This window comes from Myotis nattereri (genome assembly GCF_964212035.1).
Source record: "Myotis nattereri genome assembly, chromosome: 7".
Classification (NCBI taxonomy): Eukaryota; Metazoa; Chordata; class Mammalia; order Chiroptera; family Vespertilionidae; genus Myotis; species Myotis nattereri.
Window position 1 is genome coordinate 64,557,049 of NC_138082.1, and position 15,457 is coordinate 64,572,505.

Sequence of the window (15,457 nt, forward strand, 5' to 3'; positions counted from 1 at the left end):
CTGTTTTTGCTTTTCTATAGTATAGTGAAATTTCTCATAGGGAATATTTAGAAGAAATACTTGCCTGCATTTACATAATCTACTTAAGAGTACACCAAGCAAGTTCTAGGGTTACTTTTACACCTTAATCACTGGTATTTTGGCTACTCAAGATGAAGCTCAATATATGTAGGTTAAATCACTACTGAAAAATGATGTACATAGATATTGTATTAAGAATGAAACAATTATGAATTATGCCCATGTAGGGTTGTGTAATATAATGAAACAACTAATAGTTATATACTCTTAACTATAAAAATGTTTAGCATTTTTTTATTCACCTGGCAGTGGATGTCAAGTTCCTACTTACACAGTTCTGTATAAAGTAACAGTATTTCCCCACCCCCACCACAACCCACCCATAATCTCGAAAATCAGGTTACTCTTAAAGTGAAAATGAAAAGACTTCTTAGCCATTGAAGAAACCCACCCAAAGACATTGTCTCTAAATGTGTATAAATACCTAGGAACACTCAGGCCCAATCAATGTCTCCAGCAAACATCATCAAATCTACACTAATAAAAGACAAACATGCAAATTGACCATACCTTTGCTATGCCTGAAGCCACGCCCACCAGCCCATCAGAGCAACTATATGCAAATTAACACAACTAAGATGGCGGCCAGCAGCCACGGAGCTGGAGCAAGCAGGCGGCTTGGTTGCCTCAATGATGGAAGAAGCCAAGCTTCCTGCTTGCCGCATCCCCGGCTCTGAGCTCCACTCAAAGCAACAAAGTTTCAATTATAGAAGGTAAATAAACCCCAGATACTTGCTTTCAGCTGGCCGTGGCCATGGAGCTAGAGTGAGCAGAAGGTAAATAAATCCCAGAATAAAAAAAGAAAAAGAAAAAAAGGAGAGGCTGGGAGCTTCTGTCGCTGGGGGGGTTGGCCAGCCTGAAAACGGCCCTCAGCCCCTCACCCAGACTGGCCAGGCACCCCAGTGGGGACCCCCACCCTGAAGGGGGTGTGACCAGCCTGCAAACACCCATCAGCCCCTCACTCAGGCTGGACAGGCACCCCAGCAGGACCCCCACCCTGATCCGGGAAAGCCTTCAGGGCAAACCAGCTGTCCACCATCCGTGCACTAGGCCTCTATCCTATATAATAAAAGGGTAATATGCAAACTGACCCTAACAGCAGAAAGACTGGGAATGACTGGTCACTATGACACACACTGACCACCAAGGGGCAGATGCTCAATGCAGGAGCTGATCCCTGATGGTCTTTCGCTCCCACAGAGGGAGCTCTGCTCAGCCACAAGCCAGGCTGATGGCTGCCAATACACCGGTGGTGGTAGGAGCCTCTCCCGCCTCCTCAGCAGTGCTAAGGATGTCCAACTGCAGCTTAGGCCTGCTCCCCGCTGGCAAGTGGACATCCCCTGAGGGCTCCCGGGCTGCCAGAGTGATGTCTGACTGCCACCTTAGGCCCAATTCCCCAGGGAGCAGGCCTAAACCAGCTGGTGGTCATCCCCCAAGGGGTCCCAGACTGTGAGAGGGCACAGGCGAGGCTGAGGGACCCCCCCCGAGTGCACAAATTTTTGTGCACCGGGCCTCTAGTGTAAAAGATAACTAAAGTCTAATATGTTGTCTGATAAATCAGGTTCTCAAGAAGTAAGAGAAGGAAGATCATTTATGTGTGGATTCTGAAAAGAGGAGCCCAAAGCATACAATCTCTGAGCTCCATGAAATAAATGATCTTTTACTGTGTTTATGTCACTTACCCGTCAGTACCAAAATGAGTGAGCAGTAAACCTGCAGATGTTTAGTGGTGTCATAACAAAGCGTCTCAAGGAGACTCCATTTAGCATCCACCGCTCACTGGAATGCTGAGAGCGGCAGAGGAAATGTAGCAGCCAAAGAAAACGTATGCACAAACTACTCAGGTTGGAGAGGAAAGGAGTTTCAATATCACAAAACCAGGCACAATATATTTCAGAGCACATGCTGAAGAAAAGCAAAAGCTATAGAAAATAAAGCCTGCAATTCAACAAATAGGTAAGCAAAATATAGGACCAAGCTACAAACAGGAGGACTCTGGGCCAAATCCCATCTGCAGAAGTATTTGGCTTGTACATAGTTTGAGAATAATTATAATAATAATAATAATAATGGCAACTTATTTGAAAAATACTTAAATTTTAAAAATTTCACATGAAAACTTGCATTTCCTGTTTTACCTGATCAACTGGACAAAGTGGCATCACTAGGTTAACATTCCTGCCTTGCAACAATTATCTGGACCAGAGCAGCGGCTGCTCCTTCAGAAAGAACTTGGCTCTCCAGGTCACTGCTGTGGCTTCCTGCTTCATTCCCACCAGACTGGCCTCTGTAGGCACTTGGGTTTCCAAACTCTGGAACAGAAAGGACCTTGAGGTAAGGCTTGAAAGACTCACTTTAGCCCTTGACAAGAGGTATAACTTTTTTTTTTCCCAATGGCAATTTAACCTTCACGTCATAGTTTCTTCACAAAGATAAGGATGAACTAGTGGATCATCAGGCATTACTCTATGTGCTGGAGCACCAGCAAGCCAGCTAGAACCACAAGCACACTTTAACTTTCTTAATGAAACCAAGTTGACCCTGAGACAGTGATGATTCTTCAATTAGAGGAAGTAGAGGGGACAGAAAACTTGTCCAACTTCAATGCTCCATTTTTCCTTCTTTCTTAGCACCATCATCAGCAAAACCACATTATCATTAACTTAGGAACTCATCTTGGGATCAAAGAATTAAGGAACCAAAATGTACATCACCATTATTAAGAGTTAGAAAATGTCACTGTTTTATTTTCTGACTTTTAAAATTATTTTCTTTTAGCAAATAAAAAATAATTTTGTAAGGGCGTTCAAAAGTGTGCTTGAGACCTTGCTACCCCTTAGTCTATTATCTCTGGTCAGCCATCATGGACACACTGACAAGTTCCTCCTCAGTCTGGGTAAAATAATCCTTGCGACAGTCTAACTCAGCGGTTCTCAACCTGTGTGTTGCGACCCCTTTGGCAGTCGAACGACCCTTTCACAGGAGTCGCCTAAGACCATCCTGCATATCAGATATTTACATTATGATTCATAACAGTAGCAACATTACAGTTATGAAGTAGCAGCGAAAATAATTTTATGGTTGGGTCACAACATGAGGAACTGTATTTAAAGGGCCCGAAGGTTGAGAACCACTGGTCTAACTCACCTTGTTCTGTTTCTAAGATCATTGAACAACCTTTTGACTATTTGTTGGATTTCCTAGAGGCTTTGATATCAAGTTAGTGACTTGTATACCACGAATATGTATTTCACTCAGTGAAAACAAACAAATAAATAGGTCATCTGGCTTGTAAATTAATTTCTTGTAAATATCGATGGTATTCAGGGGTGGGCAAACTTTTTGACTCGAGGGCCACAATGGGTTCTTAAACTGGACCGGAGGGCCGGAACAAAAGCATGGATGGAGTGTTTGTGTGAACTAATATAAATTCAAAGTAAACATCATTACATAAAAGGGTACGGTCTTTTTTCTTTTTAGTTTTATTCATTTCAAATGGTTTGCCCACGGCTGGTATAGATGGTCTGTGTTTGACCCTAGAGCCCCATCACCCTTGAGACCAAAGGCAAAAACAATTCTTTAAATTGGAAGAGTAAGTATAAGTACCACATCCTGGACCATAGTTACTTCACAGGGTGCTCCTCTACTTTTGAGGTCTTTCCTGATAACCAGCCCACTTTCTCTTTTTTATTTTAGGCCAAAGGAGGACATGGGAATGTGGTGGACGTGGTGTAACAGCATGCTTGAACATTGAGATTCTTCATAAGAGACAAAGGAGCAAGTAAGAAATATGGGACCACGGTTAAGTAATTATGTTTCTATAATCCTGATATAATATACTAAAGGCACTTCAGGCATTATATTTAATGTTTTAAGTATTTATTGGGCAACTACATGTGAGGCACTGAATGGATAATAGAGACCCAAACATAAAGAGAACATAGTCCCATCTTAAGGAGCTTACTGCCTGGGAGGTGCAGGGTGGGCAGTCAGGTGAACAGGTAATTACAACATTAAATGATACTGGCTATGACAGGGGCTAAGTATGGAGTGCTAAATGAGCACAAAAAAGAGCTAGTCTGGATTTTGGGAATCAGGTTAGGGTGTCAGCATACATGTAAGGATGCACAGAGATTAGAAAGGCAAAGAAAGGTGGGTAAGAGACCTGAAACTTTACCTAATCCATGCAAATGGTCTTAACTCCAAAACATTAATGTTGAAGGCTTTACATTCTGTCTGGTAATTAACAACTCCAATATTGTACTCATTTTTAGCTGGTAAGCAAGCATAAAGGTCTCATTTTTGTCAGAACTTTTAACCTTGGGATGTGATAAGTCATGAAGCATTAATGAATATTTTCCACAGAAAGGCCTAATGCCTGAAATAGAATGATGGCCTGACATCTGGATAATCAAATATTGTTTTCTAGAACATTATAAAAAACAATGATTCATTTCAATAACAAATATTAGAAGTAAATGCGTTGGAAGCAGAAGCTAAAAGGAGCAAGATATGGATGAGGAGTCTTAACTAGAGTAGTTCTTAACTGTTTGGAGGTACGTCCTTTAATAAAAGAAATCCCTAAGATGATTATTGCGCTAAAGTTATTTTAGCCACGTACGTGAATAATATTAGCTGACAATTATCTTACCATCTTTTGGAAACTCTGCTGAACACTTTATACAGTCATTAACTCATTTAATCCCTGTTGCAACTGTAGAAGTACTATTATTTTTTTCTTTTCTAGAGTTAAGGAAACTGAGGCGAGAGAAATTAAGTAGACTGACCTTCTCTTTTCCTCTCTGATAATTTACATAGCCCTTTTCTGCTTTACTATTTCCCCTTAGTATGTATCACTAACATATTACATATTTTACTGTTTGTTACTGCCTGTCTCTTCTGACAAAAATGTAAACTCTGTGAGTACATGGATTTATTAGTCATCATAACAGACAAAAAAAATCTACTATTTTTTGTTTTGTATCACAAGTTTCTATTTCTAATAGCACAAAGTACAAAGCCTTACACATGTTGCAGCCAAAAATATCTGAGTGAAGGAAGGGAACACTTAGTGAGCAAGCATGCACTGAGCCCTGGCCATGCTCAGCACTGCACACATCACCATGGGGTTGGGAAGTACAAATACATCAGTGTTCTCAAAGACCTTAACATTTAGGGGCAGAAATTGGTAGAAGCACGAGGATACCTATACAGAATAAGAAGTTCGGACATTTCCTTACTTCCATTCTTCAACTGTCTAATGGTTCACTCACCACTCCTCCTAAGACACCCTAGTTAGTTAGGAACCTGTTGCGTTAAACTTTCTTGGAAATGGTAGAACCACTCACACCTCTATGCTTATACATGTGTTGTTTCCTGGGCTTCAAAAGAATTCCTCCCACTTTCTTAATGCAACTTACCGGTCCTCAACTAAACCCCAGGGCCAGCTCCTCCGTGAAGCCCCCTCTAGCCCCCTGCTTAGAGTTGCTTGTTCATTCCTCTCATTCTACAGTGCTGTTTACATAAAGGTAACAGCACCTACCACACACATTCCTTGTTTCATACATCTTTGTGCTTGTGGTTGCCAAACACATTTACAGGTTCATGGTATGCAGAGTGCTTTGAGTTAAATTATTTGTTTTTCTCACCTTTCAAAATATTAAAGAACGTTTTTACTCCCCTGAAACATAGCCATAAACAGAAAAGCTCTTGTTAGTAATATATTAAAACCACCCAGTGATACAATTACTAATTGCAGGTGTGCATTCAACCAAAATTAAATAGAGGCTGAATAGAAACACATTTCTTATTTTATTTTCAGCACAATTTTTAGATTCAGAGATGGTATCCTGTGCCTACAAGAGTGCCTAGCACCTAGAAAATTTCCTGTTGCATAAATAAATAAATGATGTATACAGACCATGTCATTAAATGCTAAATGGAATGACATAAACTAAATGTACTATAGGAACTCAGAGATGAGGTAACAAATAATAGAACAGTGAACTAAGTATTAGGAACTTTGGCAACTACAGTTTTCTAGCTGTATAACTTTGAGCAAGACAGTTAAACTGACCTTTAATTTTTCAATTTGTGAAACTAATGGATTGGGCCAGATCAGTGGTTTTGATATTATTTACTAGGTGTATCAGTTAATAATGCTTATTTTGTAATCAAAGAAAATATGATAATTTCAAGAGAAACATCAAAAGTGCTTTATTCAGAGTACTGTCCATCGCTAGCTACTAGTAATTGTAGATCTCTTGTCTAATAAACTCTAAATAGAATCTCCATTATATACAACAGAAAAAGATTTGTTAGTAATACGTCATTTTATAAGACCAAATTATAATGCTACTTATCAAAATCCATCAATAAAAACAAGCAATTGACTAATAAAAATATGAAATCAAGGGATAGGGGTAATAGCTCCAATTTTAAATCATCATCAACATATTTCTGTACTTTGTTTCGGCTTTATAATATTGAGACAATTCTCAATACTAGAAAAGCAACTGAAAATGGCAACTTTTAAAAATAGCTAATTTGGTTGGGCAATATTAAGATTTTTGCTATTAAAATAGTCCAGAAGCTTGAAGGAAGAATAAAAAAAATCTTGTTTCCATATTGAGTGATTATATCTAATTATTACTCATGTTTCTGGTCATGAATGTAAAATTTTATTTTATATGGGAAAGAACTAACCAAAACTTAAATTAAGCAAGAAAACTTTCTCTAATATAAAGTTATCACATTAACTTGCCATTGCAAGCCTGGGAAGGAGGGATACGAGTGCGTGCAGGATGCTGCTCCTGCATCTTGTTTGTGTTTATTCATCAGAACACACACATGCTGCAGCCGGGCTCTGGCTTGTGTAATTTGATTTGGATATATAATAATGGACTCAAGTTTTTGTTGTTGGTGGTGTTGTTGTTAATCTTCAGCTGAGGACATTTTTCCACTGATTTTTAGAGAGAGTGGAAGGGAGGGGGAGAGACAGAGAGACAGACACACATCGATTGGTTGCCTCCCACAGGAGCAGCAACCAGGGCCAGGGATCGAGCCTGCAAGTGAGGTATGTGCCCTTGACCAGAACTGAACCCAGAACCCTTCAGTCTGCAGGATGACGCTCTATCTACTGTGCCAAACTGGCTAGAACAATGAACTCAAGTTTTTTAAAAGCCCAGCTAAAAACATAAATATAAAAATGCATACTCATAAAAAGTTCAAATATCTCCAGAAAAATCAGTAGCAAAGGTTTAGTCAGTAGTCCATAAAAATACAAACTAGCAGTGAAGTTTATTTTTGTTTCATGGCATCTATCTATATATAAAAAGCCTGTGGCTGTAATGCCTTAACGACCAAACAACCGGTCACCAGGAGGTGCATTGATAGGTCTCCCCGACACAGTGGGTCTGGGGTCCCACCTCATGCAGCCAGTCTGGGGTCCTGCCTCACGCAGCGGGTCTGGGGTCTTGCGTGATTTCGGCTCATGTGGTGTGGCCCACAGGCTCTGATTGCAGCAAGGCTGGTGGCCAGCAGGTAGGCGATGTTGTGGGCGGGTGGGCGCGGTGAGGTGGGTGCAGTGAGGCGGGTGCAGGTGGGCAGGGTTGCGAGCACAGTGAGGCGTGGCACGGGTGGGCAGGGCTGCAAGTGTGGCGAGGCGTGCAGGGCCGTGCAATTTTGCGCATTGGGCTTCTAGTGTTAATATGTTTCCATGTGGTATAAAACATTAGAGTGTGCATGTTATTTTTACTACAGTGTTAAAATGTGGGGATAAGGACACATATGTAATAACTTAATCAATAAAAAAATTAAAAATAATAATAAAAAATACTTAATATATTTTAAAATTGTGTCCAACATTTGAAAAACTCTGAAGAACTTCCTCTGAGATGGATGCTCTTCTGGTCCTTTTGATTCTATCATTTCTACATAAGCTAGAAAAGCAAGACTTTATGAAGATGACTTTAATGTTTTTCAACTCAATCATAAATACAGTTACTGAGATAAGACACCGTGGGACAGAGAAGAGTTTGATCAGACTGGAGAACCTGTATTGGGAATATCTTAAATAGAGTTTTAAAAAACATGTCAATCTTCCTAGCATAGGGTGAATGTCTATGCACATAAGCTAAAAACAGCTTTGGTATCATGGATCCATGACATTTTTAGCGTAACTATTGCTGGTCTATAGGTATCTTAACTTATAAATGCAATTTCCCTCCAATGTAGTTATTTTCTCAAAATGACATCTGCCAGATACAGAGCAACTTTTCAATGATTTTGACTTTATTTACTTAAAGAATGTGTCCTGATTTGAACTTACAGAGGACACTCTCTTAACTGACCCCCACTTAAATCACAGAATTAATGAAAGCAGCAGTTCCATTTGAAATCAAATGAATGCTTACTTCTCCAGCTTACGTTGTATGCTTTCCAATATCAGTTGTGCTTTTTATTAAAGCTGTCTGAGCCAATAATGGTGGTGGTATAATTTAGGAATTTAATAAGCTGATAAAATATAAATATACAAAAAAAGAAGGACTCATTCCATGAAAATTAAGTTGAAAGTTTAGCTTTTAACATCAGCCTCTTAAAAAATGAGGTTGAATAAGAGGGGAAAGAGGAGAATCTTGGGAGTGGGGGAACACTAAAAATCTTGAAAAAATTCTGCATTCAGACCATCATGCAAGTATCTTTGAGTTCTTCTTCCTCTCCAAAGTTAAACACACACACACACATAAATAAATATCTGATGTTACATTATTGGTGTAAAGACAATGATGTACTCCAATAAGTAAAGTCATAATTCAAGAAAGGCTTTGATCCAAAAAGTTGTTGACTGAGTATACATTTATATATTATAAGTTAAAGCTAAATGTTTAACTATAAGTATTTTCTATGATTCTCTTCTTTAATAAATCATTTTGGTTAGTGAACCGATTTACAGGTTCAGATTATGTTAGATACGAGGCCATCTCTATTGCTATTTGCGACTGAGAGTCTGAATTTCACATTGAAATAATAATATGGTGGTTTGAGATCTAGTCTATTTTCATTTTATTATCTTATTATTTTAAAAACATTGGTAAAAAATTATTATATAACCATTGAAGAAGAAAATCTTTAGTGAGAAATAAAAACTCTGAAAATAGATATACTTAACAATATCCAAAAAATAATTTACACAAAAAAGTGAGAATTGCAATGAGAAACTGATCAATCTACAATGAACATGCATTCCTCAGAAACTATTAAGTAAGCAAGAAATTAATAAAATATACAAGATCAGAACAATTTAATTAACATGTCTAAACTAATGGAAATATATACAAAACTTACAGAAATTATAAGAATTATAGATGAAAAAATTAACACAGTATGACGATAAAGAGCATGAATTTCAGATACAGAGTCCTGGGATTAAAATCTCAGCTCTATTATTTGCTATGTGATTGAAGGCAAGTTACATCTTCGTCTCTGTTTCCTCATCTGCAAAATGAAGATAATAATAGTACCTACCACACAGTGTTGATAAAATTGAATAAAGATTGGTAAAGTACTTAGTGCCTGGCCCAAGTTAAGGACTATGTAAATATTTGGTAAATAATGATAAGTGCCCATAAAAGAAACCCCCATGATTTCAAACTGAAATCACACAGAATGTGTCATCTAATCAAATTCCCACAAATATATAATGTCACAAGAAATTATATCAGAAAACATCCTGTGTTTGCAGATTTAAAAACAGTCACTCATATACAGGCAGTGTTGTAAGTCAATCTGAGGTCAGTGGTCATGAATTTATGGCATTATCTAAAATGTAACATTATTTTCTAGAACATAACTTATCCATCAATAGAGCAGTACGGGTAGAGTTGAACCCCTGTCTTATTGAGGCTAGAGATGGAAAAATTAAAAACAAAATAGATCCCATGACATTTGCAATTTACCATTGAACATCTAAAAACATACACAAATACACTGAGTGGGTAAGAGAGAGAATGATAAAGCAAATATGGCAAAATGTTTTGCAATGTGTGTAAAGAGAGTTCTTTGTATTATTATAACTTTTCTGTAAGTTTGAATTAATTTCAAAATAAAAAGTTTTTTAAATGTAAGAAAAACACAAACAAAAAATAAAACAGGACCAGGTTTTGGAGATGGGTAGTCAAAATACAGGGGCAACTGTGTTACTGAAGATAGGGATAATAGTATGTAAGCTAGAATAAAGGTCTATATGAAGTTCAAAAATATGCATTTCAGGTATAAGGGGAGAAGGGTAGGGACTGTGGGTATATAAGAGGCAGGATAAATACTCTGACCTGAAGAAGTTAAAATATTGGGAGACAGATATAGACCCATAAAAATGATAAGGCAAAAATTTGTGATTAAATACACAAATAAATACAGGAGAAAGAAAAATTCTGTATCAGATCAGAAAGAGTTAATATCTATTCTATTCTACTTTTGAATCTCTTCCCTATTTTGCCTAACTCCCCCAGCCTCACAGATGGGTTGGATAACTCAAGCTTAAAGTAAATAATTTTTTTAAAAAAGGTAGGGCAATAGAAATTGAGAAAGAGAAACCCATCTTGCATAAATAGAGAAGACTGAACCTGGGAGGGGATAGGTAGAGAAGGATAAAATCTTCTACAGAAGTTGATAGAAATGAGCCGATTCACAGGTGCTTATTTGAAAATGGAATTGTCTTGAATATTTAGTAAAACCAATGAGTATTATATGAGGTATAAGGAATAGAAATAAAGAGATAAAACTGTCAGTACTTGAAGTAAATATGATCTTTTAGCTCAAAACCCACCTAAAAAGTCATTAGAACCAATGACAAAAGCAGTTAGAGAGCAGCTGTGTATGATACTAACATACTAAATAAGAGAAATCTGTCCTAATAGTAAGTTATGTTAAAAAGTTGTATTATTGGTGCAAGAATAGGTAAGTAGTATATGTAACAAAAGAGAGTAGCCACAAAAAAGCCATAGATATGTAAATTTAATTAATTAGAGAGGTAGCATTTTAAGTCAGCTGAAAAGAAAGGTCAATTCAATAAATGGTGTTGGGACACCTTGAAAAAAAAAGTTACTTCCATAACTCATGTAATTCACAAAAATGAGTTCCAGAGGACTCAAGACTTGAATAAAAACTAAACCAATACAATTAAAAAATGCATTAAGAAAATGTAAAAGAATATATTTGTGCCATCTTTATGAAGGCCTTCTAAAGGAGATACAACAAGCAAAGCTCATAATAAAAAAGACTGGCAAATTTTACTATATCAATATTTAAAATTTCAGTTCAGCAGAAGAGCCACCAAAAAAACTTGAAAGACAATTGATAGCCAGGGGAAAACATCTGCAACATATATAACACAGTATTAATATCTAGAATGGATAAAGAACTTCTAAAAATCAATAAGAAAAAGATAATAAAGATGTATCATTGGCAAATAAGTTGTCCCATGTAGTGGGCTCTCTTGTTATTTTGTTGATTTTTTGTTGTTGTTGTTTTTGTTTTTTTGCAGTGCAGAAGCTTTTTATTTTAATGTAGTCCCATTTGTTTATTTTCTCCTTAGTTTTCATTGCCCTAGGAGATGTATCGGTAAACATATTACTACGAGAGATGTCTGAGATTTTGGTGCCTATGGTTTCTTCTAGGATTTTTATGTTTCCACGTCTTACATTTAAGTTTTTTATCCATTTTGAGTTTATTTTTGTGTATGATGTATGTTGGTGGACTAGTTTCATTTTTTTGCATTTACCTGTCTAATTTTCCCAACACCATTTATTGAAGAGACTGTCTCTGCTCCAATGTATGCTCTTGCCTCCTTTGTCAAATATATATTTGCCAATGATACATCCAATAAGTGATTAACCTCCAAAATATATAGGGAACTCATACAACTTAACAAAAGGAAGACAAACTGTGGGAAGCCACCGCTTGCCAATACTGTCAGTGCACCAAGGAATGTGGAAGGCCGATGGACCTTGAGCATTAGCAGGGCTGACGCTAAGCACCTCATCTGTTGAGATAGTGGTGGCTCAAGGCAAATTCCCTAACCTGATAATCCTTTTACTGTTTACCAAACTTTACCTTTGATATGCCTGTATGCATTGCTAAAAGGCAAATGTGTATTCAAGTAAGTAAAAAGTGGACCAGCCAAAGGTCAGTGTGTCTCTTCAAGAAAGCGGCTCCTCCAGCTACCCCCCAATGCCTTCTAAATTCATATTACTTGTATAGTATTTTCATTTGTGTGTCAGCCCCTCCTTCAGATCCTGACCCCACTGTGAAGGTTGTGGCACCCCGACAGGGACTGGAAGAGAAGATTTGCCCAAGCAAAAAATGAAGTGAAAAAGGAAAAGTGGAAACTCACTGGAGAGGTGGGAAGTTCACCATGCACAAAGCCCATGCCAGATCAGAGTCGTGACCGTAAGTGGATGGGAACATTTTTAATCAGCCAGGTTATAATGGGGAAGAATTTGAGTAAAAGGCAAAAATATCATTGTAAATTTTTAGCTTGCATGCTCAAGGATAAAGTAATTAAGGTGTCAAAAGGTACTCTCTTAAATAAGGCTCAAGGAAAACAAGTGCCCTTGTTGTCTTTAAATATGTGGGCTCTTGTTCAAACTGCATTATGCCCACTTCATATTGAGGATCAAAAGTCTGTAAAACCTAAGGCCCCCGATCCTCCACCTTCAGTGTGGGAAGGCTCATCAACTAGAGAAAATGGGGCTAATAATCCTTTTACAAAAGGACTCCTTAATGCTTTGTCTGAAAATTACTCTATGAGGCCTTGGGATTGGCAGATTTTAGCTAAAATGACTTTAGATGCCAGTCAATGCTATGGAGAGCAGAATATGATGAGATCTGTGAACAACAGGCTGAGATCTAGGCCGCATCTGGCTGTAGGTCCCAGGCATGTAAAACATCTGAAAGATCCATGAAAAGAACTCTGATTTATTAAGTCTTGTCTATGTATTATGCATGCTTGTCTGTTGATTGTTGTTTTATCTGTCTTTTTTGTTTGGTTTAACTTGTTTATTATTAGTCTATTAAGCATGCCTTTAATTTATCTTAATAGAAAAGAAACAGTAGATGGTCATGCCATTACTAAATTTCCCCAGAGCAAACAGAATGTGGGGATGGGGAGAAAGAATATGAGCGGTACACGTGGCGGATGGTACAGGTCCTAGGAAAATGCCCTGCCTAGACAAAGGGAGGTAACTAAAAAAAGACCCAGCCCATTAATTACTAGGTCTCTTGGTGATCCAGTAAAATGGACGCCCGCTCTCAGGAGCGTTCTTAAAAGTCTCATTTTCTCCATGTTTTTATTTCCTTGTCCATCATTTGAAATTCGGATAGATGAGACATTTCTCACAATTTAGGGATGCCATGTGGGACTTCTATACCTGTGAAGAGAAAAAGGCTAGCTTAAGAGAAGGGGCGCCATGCCTGATTTTGGGTGGCCTCTTGGCCTAAGCCCCTTCTCTCCATAGATGCTACAGAATAGGCCCCAGAGTGTTTTTCTTTGGAAGATGGCGAAAATGACACAAGAAAAATATACAGGCTGGGTTTGGGCAACAAGATTAGTGTTTCCATAATAATGGGAAGTTCTTGAATAATAATGGACCGCATTCCAAGGTTGCCTCCCAGGTCCTGAGGGCACTGTGTTTTTATAAAGAAAAATAAAATAAAATAATACGTTAACATTAAAGCCACTGAAAGCCAGCGAGTTATCTGTTACAGAATTTGCCAAGGAAAATGCCTTGGGTAGTAATAATTGGCTTTAAAAATCTCAAAGTTGTTAAGGCAAAATATACATAACTAAAATGAAAGGTATACGATAAATCTTTTTCAGTGGTTATTATATATGTCTAAACAAAGTTTTCAAAAGTCTTTGGTAACTTAAAACTTTGGAGTTTGCTTAATTAAATAATAAAAATTATTAAATATCTAGATATTTTGAAATAACAGGGTACTGAAATATTAATCTCAGTTTTCCCTGTATGAAAATTCTAAAGGATAGATTTGAATCTATTAATTGAATATGTCTTGTATTTTATTTGAAATATATCCTTAAAAATATAAATATATTACTAATCTGAGAAATGCTAGTATTTAACTTGCCACCTAAAATTTGAGGCTTCTAAGAGTTAAAAGTTCAAATTAAGTTGGGAGAAATTATTTGGTTGTGATAATAGAATGCATAAAATATGGAAATTCATTTTTGAAGAAAATAATTCTTGTGTTTTCTCTGGAGAAATTAGTAATTCAAAATATATTATAGTCCTTATGTGTACTACATGTGGTAAAATTTCAACCTAGGATATATTTTATTGGCCTGATTAAAAAAGATTAATTCTATGGTCTGAACCAAATTTTTAATATTAAAACCAGTATAAATTTAATTGATGTCTTTTAGAATAATTACAAAAAGTGTGTTGATAAATGTCAATCTAAAAAATGCTGGCTGTTTACTTTTCATTATCATTGGAAAATTAAGGTTTAAATATTGTATGGCTTTAATAATAGAAGGCATGGGCATACATTTTAAAGAAAAAAGAAGAAAAATGTCTGTGCAAGTTGGTGAAAGTATATACAAGTTGATGACAGAAAGAAAGAATATTAGAGTGGAAATACTTAATAGAAGGTCTAAGGCATGGTTATACATTTTTGAAGAACATAGAAAGAAGGTTTGAAGGCTAATTTGAAAGTGTGAAACTTGTGAACGTTGCATATGTGATGAGAAGGAAAAGAGAAATGTTAAAAGAAAGAAAGAAGTTCTAAAATTAACTATTTACAAGAATTGTAAAAGGGCCATTTTACTCTGAGCAAGAAAGCCCGAGGTTTCAGTGTCCAAGCCTGGCAGACAAGGTTGCTGGATACTTCTTAAGCTACACCAGAATATTCAGCAGCGGAATTTTAAGAAAGGAGAGTACATAATGCTTCAGACTGCCACCCAGCCTGCTCTTCAGCTTGGCTTGGGGGTGGGGCGGCATCTGTATTTCATAGATCAAATGTATAGGTTTGTTTACTTTACTTTTTCAATAAAGGTACATACTTTAATTATTTAATAAGTTAGCCTTTCACAATATAATCAAGGTCTCATATAACTCATTTATATGAGAAGCCAATATTTTATGAGCAACCTGGTTCTAGTAAAGTCCAAAGTAAAATTTGCATATATATGCAAATGAGCACTAGCCAAAAAGAATGCTTTTTTGAAGTAAACTTAAGCTTAAAAAGGAGAAATTTCAAAAATCTCTTCCACTACTATTTACAAAGTAAACTAAAAATTATTATTCAAGCATTAAATCTCACCATTAATGAGACACCATAAGTAAAGAAAGTTACTTTT

The 15,457-nt window shown here is 36.9% G+C and overlaps 1 protein-coding gene across 1 annotated transcript in view; it reads right to left on the minus strand.

The window, feature by feature from the left end:
• MBD5 (methyl-CpG binding domain protein 5) overlaps positions 1 to 15,457 on the minus strand; it is a 402,271-nt gene that overhangs the window by 69,599 nt on the left and 317,215 nt on the right. The window contains exon 5 of the mRNA XM_081096408.1: positions 2,220 to 2,393. The gene's annotated coding sequence lies outside the window, so the exon portion shown is untranslated. The remainder of the gene's footprint in view (positions 1 to 2,219; positions 2,394 to 15,457) is intronic.